Source organism: Amia ocellicauda (assembly GCF_036373705.1).
Source record: "Amia ocellicauda isolate fAmiCal2 chromosome 11 unlocalized genomic scaffold, fAmiCal2.hap1 SUPER_11_unloc_4, whole genome shotgun sequence".
In the NCBI taxonomy this organism is placed as follows: Eukaryota; Metazoa; Chordata; class Actinopteri; order Amiiformes; family Amiidae; genus Amia; species Amia ocellicauda.
Window position 1 is genome coordinate 30,454 of NW_027102662.1, and position 18,123 is coordinate 48,576.

The 18,123-nt window shown below is 43.7% G+C and overlaps 2 non-coding genes across 2 annotated transcripts; both read left to right on the forward strand.

Annotated features, from left to right (window-relative positions):
* The first annotated feature begins 15,291 nt into the window (after window positions 1–15,291).
* On the forward strand, window positions 15,292–15,364 carry trnav-cac (transfer RNA valine (anticodon CAC)). Its single transcript has one exon. It is a non-coding gene; the product is annotated as a tRNA-Val (tRNA).
* An 871-nt stretch (window positions 15,365–16,235) lies between these two features.
* On the forward strand, window positions 16,236–16,308 carry trnav-aac (transfer RNA valine (anticodon AAC)). Its single transcript has one exon. It is a non-coding gene; the product is annotated as a tRNA-Val (tRNA).
* Window positions 16,309–18,123: the final 1,815 nt, after the last annotated feature.

Here is an 18,123-nt window from a genome sequence, read left to right on the forward strand (position 1 = left end):
GGTCTGGTCTTCAGCTCGACAGACTCATACTGACCTTTCGATTTAAGACTAAAGATCAACAGTGTCCGGAAACAACATCTGCGACTTCGATTTAAACGAGTTTTTTGGTAAGTCTTCAGATTATTTTCACTGACTCAGAGCGTGTTGTGTGCATGTATTGTAAATAAGGCTATAACATCTGTTTTAAGTTCTGTAAAATTATTTTTCAGCCAGTCAACAGGAGTTAATTCCCAACGCTGAGGAGATCATCTGGAACAACAACGGTAAGATTTTTGTGTTTGCGCTCATGGGTTCTTATGTATGGGTGTGTGTGGTTTTGAAGCGGCTCATTAGAGTTATGAAAACGTTTTAATACATATTAATGCCGGTCTCTTTAATTACACAGAAACTATCGAAAGGCCTGTGATTAATGTCTCCGAGGATCGACCAAGAGAAGTGGTTGTCCCTAGACAGGCTGTCTGCCGACCGGGTAAGAACTAAACCCCTGTTTGTTTGTATAACGTTTCTGTAAGATGTTTGAGTCCAGTTTTGTTAATTTTAAAAAATTATCCTGTCTAACAGTATTAAGAAACGTGGTTCGAGACAACGAAAGGCCTTCCACATCAAGGGCTTGTTTCGTTTTACCTTCGAGAACCGTAACCTTTCAAGAATCTGAAAGGCCGTCAGCCCCGGTATCTGATAGCTGTGAGTATATATCTGCAGCCTGTAAGAGGTTAAAGCTTTTTATAAAGCGGTGTGGTTAAAGGTTAAACATGTCTCTTACCTTCACAGCGGTGCAAAAAGCTAAACCAGCCGAAAAACTTAAGAAACGATTATTCTGTGGAGGTAAGTAAGATCTTTCAAACTTTAATGTTTTTAAAAGGGCTTTGTTTGCCCGTTGAGGGCTAATATTTAAGCGATGGGTGCCCGTTTCCTGTAGGGCGGGGGGTTCTGGGAAAGATCTTTAGAAGTCCGGACAGGTCTAGGCTTGTTTCTGGGGAACGTGTTTAGAAATGACCGATTGCCGTACCGTCTGGTTAGGAAGTAAAGCCGTCCGAAAGGGTTTAGTAAGTTGTTTGGCTTATCTCCCGCTATTATACTTCTGTTTTAAAGTGGTTGTAGGAAAAGGCTTGAAGGTGTTCATTGTATTTAATATTTAAACAGATCGTGAAAACGTTTGTGAAACAGGAAGTCCCGGGATCAGGAAGCGTTTACACTTGGAAGGTTCGTTTAAAAATGAAATGTTGTTGTGTGTGTGTGTGTTTTATTAACAATATTACAGTTTTTAAAGAAACATTTAAGAAACAGTTTATTTACAGTGGCTTCTCTGTTTTACATTTATTATCAAGTCCTAATAAATATATTGTCTGTAAATAATAAGGCGTTGTAGTGAATGTCTAAGGCTATTTTCAAAGGTCTAAAAAAGCTAAAGGTTTTGAATGTCCTGGACATGTTGTTTTAAGTTTGATTTCTGTCGCCGTTTAAAGATGTAAATGTAATGTATATTTTTATTCTTCCCAAGACTCTTGGGATAGTCATTCTGTGGATGAGCTATTGAGGACAATTACCCCGTCTAAGTGGGATCAAACATCTTTCCCGGTGAGATCACCGAGAGGATCCCCCACGGTGGTCTTGGAGACCCCCCAACATCTACTCAGGCCACAGCCTTCTGGGGGTAATTCAACACCCCAGATTCAGCCCGCCGCATTGTCGGGCGGAACAAATACAGGCATCCAACAACCTCAGGGGTCGCCGTCAGTCAGGGCGGTCACACCACCCAACGACGGCCTGGTTTCAACATCGTCCCCCCAGACCCGTTTCTTGGCTACAGAAACGCGGAACAGTACCCCGCGCTTGGCCAGGGTGTCACCGCAAAGGCCTTCTTGGTCTCCGTCCATGAGTATACGCTCGCTCCCTGCCTCCTTCGACCGAGATTTACCGGAGCGACCATCCTTTGAAGCTGAGCCAGGCCACCAGCCCCCGGAGCTACTTCCTGAAAGTCGCCATGAGTTGCTACATACTTTGTTACAAAATCAAAGACTTGTGTTAGTGGGGCAAAACCTGGTGATAGAGAGCCAAAACACCCTTATTAATACCCTTACTAACGAATTGTACCGTATTTAATGTTTTAATAGACACAAAACGCCTTACTATTGTGGGTTGTTGGAAAAATAAAAAATAAATTAAAAAATGTCCTGACTTGGTAAAAGAACTCACAAACTAAAGGATTATGAACAAGCTAGGGCCCCAAAAAGACCTTCCCGAGAGAACATCCCCGGCCCTGTTGTGAACTCCTCTGATGTCCCAATGAACCTGGAACTATTACAAATGATAAATGATTTAAATAACCCCCAATTACCACCGATAGAATGTGAATTAACAGACTTACCGGTGAACCCCGACCTGTTACAGATGGTCAATGATCTAAATAACCACCTCCCACCGGTAGCGCTTATAGAGGTTCACCCCCTAGTTCACCCCGATTTGTTTGAAATGGTGGAGGCTTTGGAGGAGCTACCCCAACCAAATTCTGCCCCTTTTATAAATGATTTGAGACAATTAGAACACAGGATGGCGGCAGAAGCAGCCATCACTATAGAGGAGGGTCTTGGATATCTTTGAAGGACTTTTACAGGCTTTAAATGAGCCTCCTCAAAAAGGGGGTTTTGTAGATGTCAGCAGTGGGGGTGTTCGGAATGTGGAGGGTTCTGAGACTGATAAGGCTGTGGAGGACATGCTCTGTGAGAATGTAGGGGGTGAAGGCTTTGTTCAAAATGATGATGTGTCCAAGAGTACCAGTGATCCCGTGATTATAGATAGACCGGCCTATAACAATTTTGAAATGATTCAGCGTTTTAATTTTGCAGAACTTTTAAATTGTGACAATTATGCAGAAATATTTGTCAACATACACGAGGCCTTGCAGAAAATGCTTGAACAGGTTGCTGAAAGGGTCAGACCTCGAGATGTTGTACAGTTAGAACTCAGAGGGGATGATTTGTTTAGCAACCTATCTGTAATGCTGAGTGGAGATAATTTAGACGTCTGGCTAAAATCGAAGCGTTATTGCAAAGTAACGCAGCCATCATAGCTGATGAAAGTCTGTCTCTGGTAATGAATGTGGTTCGTAACCCTGAGGGTGGGGCGCTTAGAAGACTGTCGAAATGCTTGAAGAACGACATAATTAGGACCAAGCTCAGGCAATTAGTGGTGAGTTCCAGTGGGGACAATAAGCTCTGTTTTGCTTACAGTTTAATAAAACTACTCACCCCCGACATGCCTGAACCCCAAGCTCTGCAAGAAGCTTTAATGCTTCATCAGAGGGCCGGCTTAAACTCTCAACAGATGGTTGCCTTTTCAGACATCATCAAGTTTGAGGAGTTGTTGTCTTTAAAAATTGTTGTGTGGTACCGTTGTGAGGTAAAGGAAGTATTTGTGAAATTTCAGACACATCCTGAAACCCATACACAGACACTGTTTCTCTTCCTAAGTGATAGTCATTACTTTGGAATAAAGAGTTTGACGGCTTTTTTGGGTTGTTCGTATGTTTGTCATTGGTGTTATAAGGCCTTCAATGATAAGCTTAAGCACCGCTGTGACGGTTACTGTAACGTCTGTTTCAATCCGCAATGTCGTAAGGGTTTGGCCCCTACCATCCGATGTAAAGATTGCTTAAGGATTTGTCTCTCAGCGTTCTGTTTTTCCGAGCATAAGGTACAGAGGGCCGCTGCTGAGGGGGTTAAAAAACGGAGTTATTGTGATCAAACTAAATATTGCCCGCAGTGTTGCCTCCAGTACCGTTTTCATGAGGTTAAACCACACAAATGTCTGGAGCCGAGATGCAGGATCTGTAATGCTGATTTAACCCCGGGGTCCGAACACCAGTGCTTTATTCAGCCGGTTAAAAAGGAGCCGCCGCACAACCGGTATGTCTTTTTTGCTTTTGAATGCCGGCAAGAAAACGGGGTCCACGTTGCTAATTATATACTCTGTATTGACATGTTGGATAGTGAGTGGTCAGCTAGCGGTGAGAGTTGTGTCAGGGATTTCTTTACGCGGTATCGCGGTCCAAAATACCTCAATTACACATTTATTGCCCACAATGCTAAGGGTTATGATTCTTACATTTTGATGAAGTATCTGGTGGAAAATGGGGTGACCCCAAAAATAATAGCTCAGGGTAGCAAGATCATGTGTTTCACCGACGAAGCTTTCAACTAACGTTACATAGACTCGTTAAATTTCATCCCCATGAAATTGAGCGCTTTGCCTAAGGCTCTGGGTTTTGAGGCTCAGAAGAAAGGTTGGTTCTGCCATTTTTTTAATACTATGGACACTCAAAATTATCGAGGGTCCTACCTGCCCGCCACTTATTATGGGGTTGATACTATGATGTCTCATGAGAGGGAGGAATTCTTTAAATGGTACAATACGGTTAAGGGAGGTGTTTTTGATGACCGAGAAGAGATGGCTGCTTATTGTAAAAATGATGTGGTGATCCTTAAAGAAGCCTGTGTGCGTTTCCGCGCCGAGGTTATCAACACATCGGGTCTCGACCCTTTGCAAAGTGTGACCATAGCGTCTCTCTGCATGAAAATGTATCGGTCCAATTTCTTGCAGAAAAACACTATAGCGGTCACCACTTCTGACAACTATCGTGCTAGACAAAAGAACTTTTCGACTGTCTCCATACAGTGGCTGGAATACCTGAGTGCCCGGGATAACATCTTCATCAGACATGCTTTAAATCAAGGGGAAGTCAAAATGGGGCCTTACTACTTAGACGGTTTTAGCGACGTGTCCGGGCGGCGTACCGCTTATGAGTTTGCAGGTTGTATTTACCATGGCTGTCCTCAGTGCTTCGACCCAAACACCTTTAACCCCGTAACACAAAAACTCTGCAGTGATATGTACTATGATTTCCAGGAACGAATTGAAACTTTAAAAAACACCTATGGTTTGAACGTGCTGGTGATTTGGGAACACGAGTGGACGACCCTGAAGCAACAGGATGCGGGGGTACAACGGTTTATGGAAACCTTGGACTTTTCTGAACGTCTTGAGCCCCGGGATGCGTTATTTGGGGGTCGTACCAACGCCCTCTGTTTACATTATGAGGTAAAGGAGGGTGAGAGAGTAGATTACTATGATTTCACCAGTCTGTACCCTTATGTCAACAAGACCAAAATGTACCCGGTGGGGCGTCCAACCATTGTTTATCGTGACTTTCTCGAAATCGGACATTACTTTGGTTTGATCAAAGTCACCATGTACCCTCCTCGCGAGCTGTTCTTACCCGTGTTGCCTTACAGGTGTTCGGGAAAATTGATGTTCCCTCTGTGTAGAACGTGTGTGGAAACTGAAAATCAAACTACCTCTTGTCTGCACAGTGATGAAGAGAGAGCGCTGACGGGTGTCTGGTGTAGCATTGAGCTTGACAAGGCGGTGGAGAAAGGTTACAGAGTCGGTAAGGTGTATGAGGTTTGGCATTTTTCTGAAAAATCTGATACTCTTTTTGCTGATTACATTATGACCCATCTGAAAGGGAAACAGGAGGCATCGGGCTATCCCTCATGGTGTGTTGACTCCGCGGCCAAAGAGCGATACGTTTAGCAATATTTTGAAAAGGAAGGGATCCGTCTAGAGCTGGGGAACATAACTGTAAACCCCGCCAAGAGACAAATGTCCAAACTGATTTTAAACAGTCTGTGGGGTAAGTTTGGGGAAAGAAATTACCGTCTAAACACAACCTTGATTAAAACCCCTGAACTGTTCATAGAATTTATGTTTTCCAAACAACATGCAGTATCACACTTTCAATTCTTAAATGACCACGTGGCACAGGTCCAGTGGAGGGCCCCTAAAGATTTCCCCACCAAACAGGGGAACGTTAATGTTTTCATAGCGGTTTTTACCACGGCTTACGCCCGGCTTGAACTGTACAACTTAATGGATCAGTTGCAGGAACGCACGCTCTATCATGATACTGACTCTGTAATCTTTGTCACCAGGCCAGGGGATTGGGTCCCTCCCCTCGGGGACTACCTTGGGGAGTTAACGAGCGAACTAGATCCTCAGGACCACATAGTGGAGTTTGTTTCAGGGGGTCCTAAGACTTACGCATACAGAACGGCTGCGGGTAAGACCTGTATGAAAGTTAAGGGTTTCACTCTGAACCATTGTAACAACAAGCTCATTAACATCAAGTCTCTGACGACCCTGGTAGAAAGTTTTGTAACCGAGAAAGACGCGCCTCCTCGTGAGATTATTACAGCCGGAAATCAGATCTATCGCAATAAAAAGGGGTACACGTTGGAAAATAGATCACTAAACAAACGGTTCAGGGTGGTGTACAATAAAAGAGTGTTGAAGACTGATTATACCACTCTGCCTTATGGATATTAGCGGTGGTTTTGAAAACAGACTTCAACACCCTTTCTCCTGTATTATAGCCGGTCCCTCCAATTCGGGGAAGAGCTATCTTATAAAGAACATCATAGAAGATGTGGACGCAACCGTGTCCCAAGCTCTTGACAACATAGTGTGGTGTTTCTCTTGCTGGCAACCTCTCTACGATGATTTGGCTTCGAAAAAAAATAATCTGAAATTTGTGCAAGGTCTCCCCGCCTCGTTGTGTGACGATGACTTGTTCCCGCCCGGTAATACTAACCTAGTGATCCTTGATGACCTGATGGAGCAGGCCGGTGACAACAGTGAAGTGGAAAAAGCTTTCACAAAGTACACTCATCATAGGAATTTAAGTATTATTTATTTAGTTCAAAATCTATTTTTTCAAGGTAAAAAAAGCCGCACTATTAATTTATATGCCAATTATATAATTCTTTTTAAAAACCCCAGAGATAAACTACAGGTCACCGTCTTGGCTCGTCAAATGTACCCTAACCAGACCAAGTTCTTTTTGGAGGCATTTGAGGATGCCACCAAAAAACCCTACGGGTACTTGATTGCGGAATTAAATGCACAAACCCCAGAAGACTTTCCCCTAAGAACAGGTTTGTGCCCGCACGATTGGCCGGCAGTCTATGTGCTAAAGAAAAGGAAATAAATAAGAATGTCTGTTCGGATTAAAAGAAATCTGCCGCTTTTGCAAATGTTATTTGAGAGGAGCCCGCGCCATAGGAAAGCTGTGCTGGCAGGGGCCCCCTCGGATTTGATCGAGACCCTGTGTGAAATAGCTTTTAACATCTTACGCGGTAATATACCCCTAACCCCTTCTCAACATTCTAAACTCAAAAAACAAAAAGCGGTTATCAAGATCATCGCTAATAAGAAGTATTCTATTAAAAGAAAAAGAAAGAAGATTAATCAAACCGGGGGTTTTATAGGACCGCTGTTGAGCATAGCCGTGCCTTTCCTAACCAGTCTTCTAGCTTCCAGAGTGGGTTAATAATGGAATATGCTCAGAAAATGTTTTTGATCCCTCAGGAGCAGCTTGAGAAACTGAGAAAAAATGTTGTCGGGCCAGAGCCCATTAGACAAACGGCCGAAAACAACCTGGACTCTGAAATGAAAGCTATACAGGCCAGGGCCGATTTAAATCAGTATTCCAAAGCCCAGTTGTATACCAACACGTTACAGCGCTACCTCCGTCTGGTTAGACAGGGTGAAAAAGATCAAAACATTTTAACTTTAACCATGGCCTCTCAAGAAAATGGTTCTGGGGCTGATGCGGGGGGAACGGTTGATAAAGATGTTGCGGTGATCAAAGGTTCACACATGTTTGATTTGTTGAAGAGTGTCACTAGCACTAATAAGGTACCCGATAGTCGCCGACCTGTAGGCTGGAATGCTTTCCTACAGGCGATGGCCTGTCTGAACATGCCCCAATCAACAGTTCCTAACCAGGAAACGCGACAAAAAATCCGTCTGTGTAAAGAGGTGGAGCCTGATCTGACTCCGATATCTCATTACTCTGACCATGCTGAGCGACCATCCTCAGGATCTATCCATTGTTGGGAAGCTTATTAATCTCATGTTTTTATTTGTCTCCCCTGTAAATAATGACCCGACAAACAATTTTTTATTTTTATTTTTTATTTTTCAAATGTTGTACATTTATTTATACCATAACCCCTGCTTTGTATAAGAATTGTGTTGAATAAAAACAAAACTAATGATTCAAAGGCTGTTTTCATTATTTTTTCACCTTAACACGCATGACATCTTTTAAAATCCTCACAAGAACACCCCATCTGTATACACGGCTGGCTAGGGTCGTAAGTCATTGTGTTATAAGGGGGGGTCCACAGTGTCCTGACAAACTCTGCCACTTTTTTATCATTTTGGCCTAAATCCTCACTGTACAAGGCCATAATATCGGGGTATGACCTTCCTTTAGATCTATGATATAAGTAAAACACACAGTGTTGACCACAAGTGAAGGTCTGAAGACTTTGTACTTGACGACCGCTGTAAATGGTTTCTTGACAGTTGTTGAGCAGAAAGTTATTGATCTTCCGAGGGAAAGGTCTGAAATCCGGGGGGTTTGCATAGGAATCAAAAAATTCACCACGGTGGTCCTCCCTTAGATAAATAGCCAGCCAATGTTCTCCGGGCATATTTTTAGGGTGTGTGTTGATTATGTACATTGCAGGTAAATTCTTGATCTTAAATTTAGGCAGCTGATCGCAGGTGTAGACTCCTTGAAACAGTTTCCGTGAGCTGGCCAGGGCATTCATGATGTGGTTGAGCTCTCTGGTGTTCATTTTAATAATAATCATACATAACGTTTCTCCTCTGATTCACCTCAATAATGTTGTCAAACACTGCATACACGACCATATTTACAGTGCGTGGTAGAGGCTGCTTGAAACGCATCTCCAAACGCATATTGCCCGTCTTCATCTGTGAAAAATGTTGTCCACACTCTTCGTCAGGGGTCAGGTTGAAACCGTACAGGGTGTAACCGCTGCAGTATTCCCGGCGATCGATCAGCCGGGAGTTTGATCCTTGAGATGGCGACCCGTAGCCAGTACTAGACTGTCATATTCACGAACCGCATTGCCGTTTTCAAAGTCAGGTTGAAAAGGTCTGGATGGAACCTGCACACCATCGACGTACAACGCTATAAATTCCGCGTTATAATGTTTAAAGTTAAAGGGGTTCTTGTTGTAAACCCCGGTAAATGCATCATTATCCACGAGACCTATAATAACCTGTTTTGGGAGCTGTCCTAGAAACAGATTTTCCTGGTTCATCACCCGTGTCCCTGCGGGGATACTGTGGACTTTCATATAGACTCTTTCGATCGGGTACTTGGTGTTTGCCGTCATTAACGCCTGCGCGTGTCCTAGTTTAACCGCCGGGGAGACGGACACTTTTTTCACAAACAGCGAGGCCGATAATATGGTCAGTTTATATTTTTCAGTATCAGGGGTCATCAGACAAAAAGCACTTTTACTACGGATCATTTTAATTTTAATGTCTACCCCGTTGAGCATGAGTTTTTCTTGGAAAAATATGTCTGCATGGATATGCCCCATTAGCTCAAAGGTCCTCCCTTCTGTTGAAAAGGCCGTTCTTTTTTGCAAACCCTTATTGAGTCCCTCTGGATCCTTGTCGTCCATAGCTTCCGGGATGTCTTTGAAGAAAAGGCCGGGGCTGAACTGTTTGCTTAGGGTCTCCTCACTATAATTAAGTATACACTCCATCATGGCTCTATAGGGGTAAGTATTGCTGCTTTGACTAATGAGCCGATCTCCCAGGGTCACATCCACCTGTGAAAACATGGTGGCCACCGGGTAATTGATGACCCCAGCGTTGGTCGTCTTCTCGATTGCATCGCCATCCTCATCAGTCACTTTACAGTTCATTAAAATAAATGTGTTATTCAAATCAATATAATCCTCGCCATTGCCAGCTATAAAAAACTCCAGAGGGGCCGTGTCTGAAATTGCAGAAAGAGGGGGAATCTCTACATATATGATCTTATCTATACTCGTTTGAGTGTATGGAACTGTAAACAGATCCAGTTCTGATTTGACGCATTCTTCCGATAGACTCTTCCGATGGACAAAAGACATGTTTAAAAGATGTATCCTGAGGCTCTATTTTTCTTTCTTTGAGACTTTCTTTTTGCAGGTTTTTTCTTGTGCTGCTTCCTTCTCCGAGTGTTTCCACGATATGTTGGAGAATGAGAGATTCTTCGTTTTTTGTTAGCCACGGATCTTTGTCGCCCCCTGGTGGACACATGCTGTTTCTTCTTTTACCCCCCCCTCCTCGCCATTACCATGAGACCCGAACCCTCCTGATGCTCATGGCTAGCTGGCCGGTTCATAACATTGGTGAACACGTCACTAACAATATTTTTAGCCGCTGATTTCAAGTGGGGTCTGGCTATAGCAAAGCCTCTCTTAAGCAGGGGTATGGCCATTCTAAAGAGACCACGAAAGAGTCCTCCTAGACCGGCGCCATACATTGTGGGGGCTCCTACAATACCGGGCAAGCCGTTCCATCTTGCATCTTGTAATAATCCACATAGGCGCTAGGATCTACATAACCCCTCGAGGTAGCCATTTTAATAATGTACAAACTGTTTCAGGGGTCGAAAATGTAGTTTGACATTAACTTTACTGAAGCGGAAGGGTACGTTGATATTCTGATCCGATTTTACTTCGATCGTGATGTTGTCAAAGTGGGTATTTGAGACTGGTACGTAGTGTGGTTTGTCATAAGTAATTGTGACCATGTCATTGCTTTTACCTTTAATAAGTACATTTCTCAAAAGGGGGACATAACTATCCCCGACCCTCTGGTGGGTTATGATATCCGTATACACATAAAGAGTGTAAAAGCCGCCCCACCACTTCTGAGAACCTGCTCTCTGTGTCAGAATAGAACCCAAATATACGCCCCAGTTGGCCGCTGGTTTGAATGCTAATACCTGGTTTTGACACCTTGTACACTCTGTTTTTAATAGGGTTGTAATATAGCTTGATGTTGGGGGTGCCTTCTGAGAACTGTTTATGCATCTCATCTAATATTTTATCCACATTGTCATAATAACCTCCTTGTATCGTGAATGTCCATTGACTCTTTTTAACATCATCAAAAATGGCGAAGGTGGCATCCTTATCTTGTAAAACAGCCCAAGTGTAAGGATACTGTATTTCCGCCAACCCCACTTCCCACGACCCCCTTAGATCTATAGATTTTCCAAATTGTACCGTGTAACTGGATATTTCATTTTTAGGATATATATCGAGAGAGGCATTACTGGGTAGAGTCACGTAGAAGCCTCCTGATTCCATCTTGAGAATCGAAAGTAATGCCCCCAACACACCCGCGGGCTAGTTGTTATAAGGATTGAATATCGCAAACCTGTTGTTCCGGGACCCAACTATTGAACTTTTCAGGCCATCCAAGCCATTTCATCAACACATATTTTTTCCGGTTCTGGGTTTTTTCAGCTAATATCTTTTCAACTCTGTATACACTGTCTTTACCCACAATCATTTTTTGTAACTCGGCTTCGTAAAACGTTCCTTCTATATCCTCCCTGTCATAGTCTTTTAACCGGTACACGGGGGGGTCTCTAGCCAACTGTTCGGTAACTGTAAAATATTCGTCAGAAAATGTTTGTTCATAACCTTTGGCAAAAGTACTCCTTAGCTTTGAAACGCGAACCACATCACCGATGTTGAACTAATAAGTAGTTTTTCCCTTCTTAATAAATGGTCGGTATAATTTTTTATAGACCTTAAAAGAATTACTTTGATCAACATCTAAAGGCTTCATTTTAATACTGGTGTGATACCCTTGGTTGTAAGCATCGATAAAATCCTGAACTTTATCAAAATACTTGAACGTGTTGACCGCTGTAAAATATCTCCACATTTTGGTCTTTATGGTGCGGTTAAACCTCTCCACTACCGATGCCCTAAGCTCATTACCGGTGGTGAAATGATGTATTTTGTGTCTCTTCAGTAGATTCTGAAATTCTCTGTTGAGAAACTCTTTTCCTTTATCAGTCTGCAGTTTTTTAGGACATCGACCCTGGGACAATATATCCTCAAAGGCCCTTGTCACCGCCCGACCTGTTTTATTATGTAGAATGCGAGCCCAGGCATATTTTGATAACACATCGATACACATCAACATCAATTTGTGACCATTGTTATGTTTTGATAAATTTGACATATCGACTAGATCCATTTGCCATTGTGAATCTATGTCAGTTGCATATACGCGGTTTCTTTTAAAGTTAATCCTGAGAGGTTTATGTAAGGTATAGGCGTCTTGTTCCCGTAACCATTCTGAAACAACCACATCATTAACCTTCACTCCGGCCTCAGCGAGTCCTCTTTGAAAACCCTTCTTACCCGCCAAACCCCCAATCTTGGCTGGGTTGTAGTATAGTTCCTGCATTTGGGGAGCTTGCCGAGTCATTCTGTCAAATAACCACACAGACCCACACTATGCGCAAAGTTTTTATACAAGGTTTTTTATTCAACTTCAGGAGAGCAGATACCCCTTTTTAGACATTTGAGAAAAGTATAACATACACAACAATTTTTTCTACGGTCCAGACAAAAAGAAATCAGATGATTGGTTACTTGATCTATATCAACAAATATACCTGTTTCTTTATCTTGTAGGCACACACCTCAGTTACATATGTAAATAAAACAACAATATGACCTATTTTAAAAGTAAACAGAGGTGTATTAAACATGCTCAGTAAAAGGTCATACAGATGTTGATGAAATGGCCTAATATCATTCTTGGCCCCCTTGAGCCCTTCATCCCAGTGTTCGTACCCCCCGGTCTTTGTTACAGCAGCCATTCACTTTTCCAGGTTTGAAAGTTGATCCTCATCGATGGTTAAATCTGTAGAGAAAAGGCTCGCGTTGGCTACTTTTCTGTCAAGCACATGGTGTAATAGCGCTCTCAGGTTAGCTGCTGAGTGTTGATGACAGAACCAGTTGCAGAAGCAGTCCAGAACATTCCCCATGTTCAAAGTCCCTTAGTTCAGGTCAGAGTCTGAATCAGTGGCGTAGATGTCGAATTCTTCGTCGCTGCCCCCAGCTTTAACTTCTTTACGGAAGAAATAAGCTTTTAGCTTGCCAGCGGTTTTTCTACTCGGCTCATCCAGGTCATTGAGCAGCTGCCCAAGTTTCTCTATTATAAACGGCTCCTTTTTCAGCTCCAGCAAAATCTCATCTATGATTTTCTGGACTTGTCCCACAGTGACATGTATGTGGGAGTAAGAGAGCGCCTTGATTAGTGCCGGTTTCAGCCACGGTTTGTTCAGTCTTCTGTAAAACACGTTGAAATAGAACAGGAAATAGTAACGGTCTGGTTCAAACAAACAACTGTGTCTCAACTGACTGGGGTGATTCACTTCACACCCCCGACAGACTTCTTTCAGAGCTCGGTCGATGAGAGCACTCAGAATATACACCAGGGTGCTTTTAACCACTCTGCTTACTTGGTCACATACCCCGGGCAAGAATCCTGCGTCTTCATCACGCCCCCGGGACAGTCCGATGCTCATTGGGTCGCCTGGTGGTTTGTGGGGTGTTTCTCCATCCATTGGACTGACCCCCTCCTGAGACGCACAGACGGTAGACAATTCGGCAAAATCGAGGCCCTCCATGAGCTCCAGAGGCTGGGGATCCCCGAGACTCATTTGGACATCCATCGCACCGCATGTTGTTTCGTCCTGAGGGACCGGGGTCTGAGGTCTTGGAGAGTAACCACAGTCAAAGGGTTCCAGAGTGTATACAAAATCTGGGGAATAGAACCAGGGGTGATCCCGGGTTTGAAGAGGCCTGTAGAGCCTGTCGACGTCCGCAGCTTTCGGGTAAGACATTCTCTTTAATTTTAAACCATGAATGAATTGTTGCACCTTTTATCCTATCTCTTCACTACGTCACGACACACCGCCCTCTTAGAAGAGAGTAGCCCCTGAGCCGTCAGACCCCCCTCCAAAACCCCACACGTCGTCTGTCGTAGTTCTGCAAGCTTTCCCATTCACACCTTTCAAAACCCTGAGTCGGAGACTCCATTTCGCATTCTCTTGGACCCTCTTGCAAGCCTTCTAGAGTCTTATCCACAAGCCCCAGATCTCTCCAGGCCATCACCTTCAACCAGTCCTCATAAGAGTATTCAATTACCGTCTCAAAAGGTTCCAACGTACCCTCCTTCTCTCCCAAAGCAAGAAGCTCCACTCCAACATAGCTGGGATCCCTTTTAAAGCGGTTACCCCGTCGAGCCCCCCAGAACAACACCCAGGAGCGTTCAATCTTCAAATTGGTGAGTACAGGAACCCTTGCCCGGGATTGTTTCTTGCGGGGTTTCATGTTGATGTCGCTGGACATGTTGAAGAAGCGGGATGTTTCAGAAGCTGAGAATTAAAGAGGTATTGCCTAAAAGAAGCGCGGGTTCTTAAATAGAGAGGAGAGTTTCGGGGCATTGCCTTCAGAGGGGTGGGGGTATTTATGGGTGGCCTTGTTGTTCAGGGTTTTATGGGTGCACACTTTCTGACGGATATGACGTAGGAATAATTAAGGAAATAACTCTACCTAAAATCACGCCCCCCAATTATGACGTAGGAATATTAATAAGCTTAGGGCATACGTCATAACAAAATAGGCCGCGCCCAAAAACCCCTACTATCTACTCTTATGTAGTTGAAGGCGCAGTATAGCTCTGATAGTCTGGTGGTGACGGAGGACCTCCAGCCGTTTGAACAAGCCATTCAGCATCACCTTGTTGGGCTAAGTGCAGGCACTGTCAGAGCGCAGGGCGACCTGCCTTTGATAGAGTTTCCTAAGTGTCCCGAAATTGGTGCACTCAGAGCGTCCGTCCGTCGACAGGTTGAAATTGTAAACGCTGGTGTAGCCACTTTTAATTGAAATATGATGATGATGATGATGATGATGTTGTTGTTCTTGTTCTTGTTGTTGTTGTTGTTCTTGTTTTTCTTGTTGTCGTCGTGGTCGCCGTCATTATTATTGTTAAAGTAAAGCAGTAGTTAGATTTGTTGCTACCGTAAGGTGTAGAAGGCACAATAGCTTTGTGATTGTCTGATGGTGGCACAAGACGAGCAGCAGCTGTTTGAACAAGCCATTGAGCATCACCTTGTTGGGGTAAGTGTAAGTCTTGTCATAGCTCAGGGCGTTCTTCCTTTGAAAGAGTTTCCAAAGTGTCCTGATGTGCCCTTGAGCAATGCAAAATAGGTCAGTGAAAATAGAAACCTTTATCTCACATGCTGGCCCACGGGAAACCCCTGTGCGCGTTTTACCAGCCGGCTTCGATGGGAGCCATTTGAAACACCAGGACGGGTCGGTTTCCGTAGTGTAGTGGCTATCACGTTCGCCTCACACGCGAAAGGTCCCTGGTTCGAAACCGTGCGGAAACAACCCGCGGTGCACGCGTGCCAGTGCCGTGTTACCCGTCGCCATCTCTCTGCCCCAAGGCCGGCCGTCGTTTTCTCTTCCTCGGAGTGGCAAGAAATCCTGACCTTGAGAACAAACGATCGCAGAAGGGTAGCTTTGCGAGGCACTGGAACTGACACTTTTAAAATCGATACATGTTGTTGCGTTACAATACGACCGTAGCAGGATCGGCGACATTGCTGTTACTCTTATGTAGTTGAAGGCGCAGTATAGCTCTGATAGTCTGGTGGTGACGGAAGACCACCAGCCGTTTGAACAAGCCATTCAGCATCACCTTGTAGGGCTAAACGCAGGCACTGTCAGAGCGCAGGTCGTCCTGCCTTTGAAAGAGTTTCCGAAGTGTCCCGAAATCGGTGCACTCAGAGCGTTCGTCCATCGACAGGTTGAAATTGTAAACGCTGGTGTAGCCACTTTTAATTAAAATCTGATGATGATGATGTTGTTGTTGTTATTCTTGTTGTCGTCGTAGTCGCCGTCATTATTAATGTTAAAGTAAAGCAGTAGTTAGATTTGTTGCTACCGTAAGGTGTAGAAGGCACAATAGCTCTGATAGTCTGGTGGTGAAGGAAGACCACCAGACGTTTGAACAAGCCATTCAGCATCACCTTGTTGGGTTAAGTGCAGGCACTGTCAGAGCGCAGGGCGTCCTGCCTTTAAAAGAGTTTCCGAAGTGTCCTGATGTGCCCTTTAGCAATGCCAAACAGGTCAGTGAAAATGGCATCCTTTCGCCGCACTTCAGACGCCATCTCACAGCCTAGCCGACCTGAAACACCTGAGCCCGTTTTACCAGCAGGCTTTAACGGTAACCATTTGAAGCAAGAGGCAGCGGTGTCAGTTTCCGTAGTGTAGCTGTTATCACGTTCGCCTAACGCGCGAAAGGTCCCCGGTTCGAAACCGGGCGGAAACAGCCTACTGTGGGCTGGCCCTTTTCGTCATTCTTGCCCTCGTGGTTCCCCGGAGGCGGTGGGTGTCTTTTCTTCATTGGAGTGCCCGCAATCGATGCACTCAGAGCGTCCGTCCGTCGACAGGTTGAAATTGTAAACGCTGGTGTAGGCACTTTTAATTAAAATCTGATGATGATGATGATGATGATGTTGTTGTTGTTGTTGTTCTTGTTGTTGTTGTTCTTGTTGTCATCGTGGTCGCCGTCATTATTATTGTTAAAGTAAAGCAGTAGTTAGATTTGTTGCTACCGTAAGGTGTAGAAGACAACAGTTGGTATGGCGTGTGATATCAAAACATTCAGAATACTTTTAACCTATATAATTTATAAGCTTTGTAAAATAAACCCAAATATATCTTTTGCGGGGATAAACGCTGTTCTGAGTAGTTTGTGACTTGTTTAATACCAAACAAAGCATCGCTATAAAAAAAAAAAAAAAATCACTGTAAAAGCGCTAGTTATTTTTGATCTTTATAGTTATTTTCTAGGCTCAGGTTGTTTTTTAGTGCTTATAAAGGCCTGAAATATTCTTAGTGGTTGTTGACTATAGGTCTTGATGTTTAAAAATGTTTTTTTGAGAGACCAAAAGGTTCTAATAAAAGTTTAGAGTAGAGAGGAGAGAGATCGTCTCCATCTTGGTTTCTATTTGAAATTTGATGCAGTGTCATTTTATTGGTTGGTTTTGATATGTTAATTGGTAACAGGGCGGCACAAAGGCCAGACCAGAACAATGCCTTACAAGCAGATCCGGCATGTGGCCATCAGTATAAGTATGAGGGTCTGGTCTTCAGCTCGACAGACTCATACTGACCTTTCGATTTAAGACTAAAGATCAACAATGTCCGGAAACAACATCAGCGATTCGATTTAAACGAGTTTTTAGGCAAGTCTTCAGATTCTTTTCATTGACTCAGAGCGTGTTGTGTGCATGTATTGTAAATAAGGCTATAACATCTGTTTTAAGTTCTGTAAAATAATTTTTCAGCCAGTCAACAGGAGTTAATTCCCAACGCTGAGGAGATCATCTGGAACAACGACGGTAAGATTTTTGTGTTTGCGCTCATGGGTTCTTATGCATGGGTGTGTGTGGTTTGAAGCGGCTCATTAGAGTTATGAAAACGTTTTAATATATATTAATGCCGGTCTCTTTAATTACACAGAAACTATCGAAAGGCCTGTGATTAATGTCTCCGAGGATCGACCAAGAGAAGTGGTTGTCCCTAGACAGGCTGTCTGCCGACCGGGTAAGAACTAAACCCCTGTTTGTTTGTATAACGTTTCTGTAAGATGTTTGAGTCCAGTTTTGTTAATTTAAAAAAATTATCCTGTCTAACAGTATTAAGAAACGTGGTTCGAGACAACGAAAGGCCTTCCACATCGAGGGCTTGTTTCGTTTTACCTTCGAGAACCGTAACCTTTCAAGAATCTGAAAGGCCGTCAGCCCCGGTATCTGATAGCTGTGAGTATATATCTGCAGCCTGTAAGAGGTTAAAGCTTTTTATAAAGCGGTGTGGTTAAAGGTTAAACATGTCTCTTACCTTCACAGCGGTGCAAAAAGCTAAACCAGCCGAAAAACATAAGAAACGATTATTCTGTGGAGGTAAGTAAGATCTTTCAAACTTTAATGTTTTTAAAAGGGCTTTGTTTGCCCGTTGAGGGCTAATATTTAAGCGATGGGTGACCGTTTCCTGTAGGGCGGGGGGTTCTGGGAAAGATCTTTAGAAGTCCGGACAGGTCTATGCTTGTTTCTGGGGAACGTGTTTAGAAATGACCGATTGC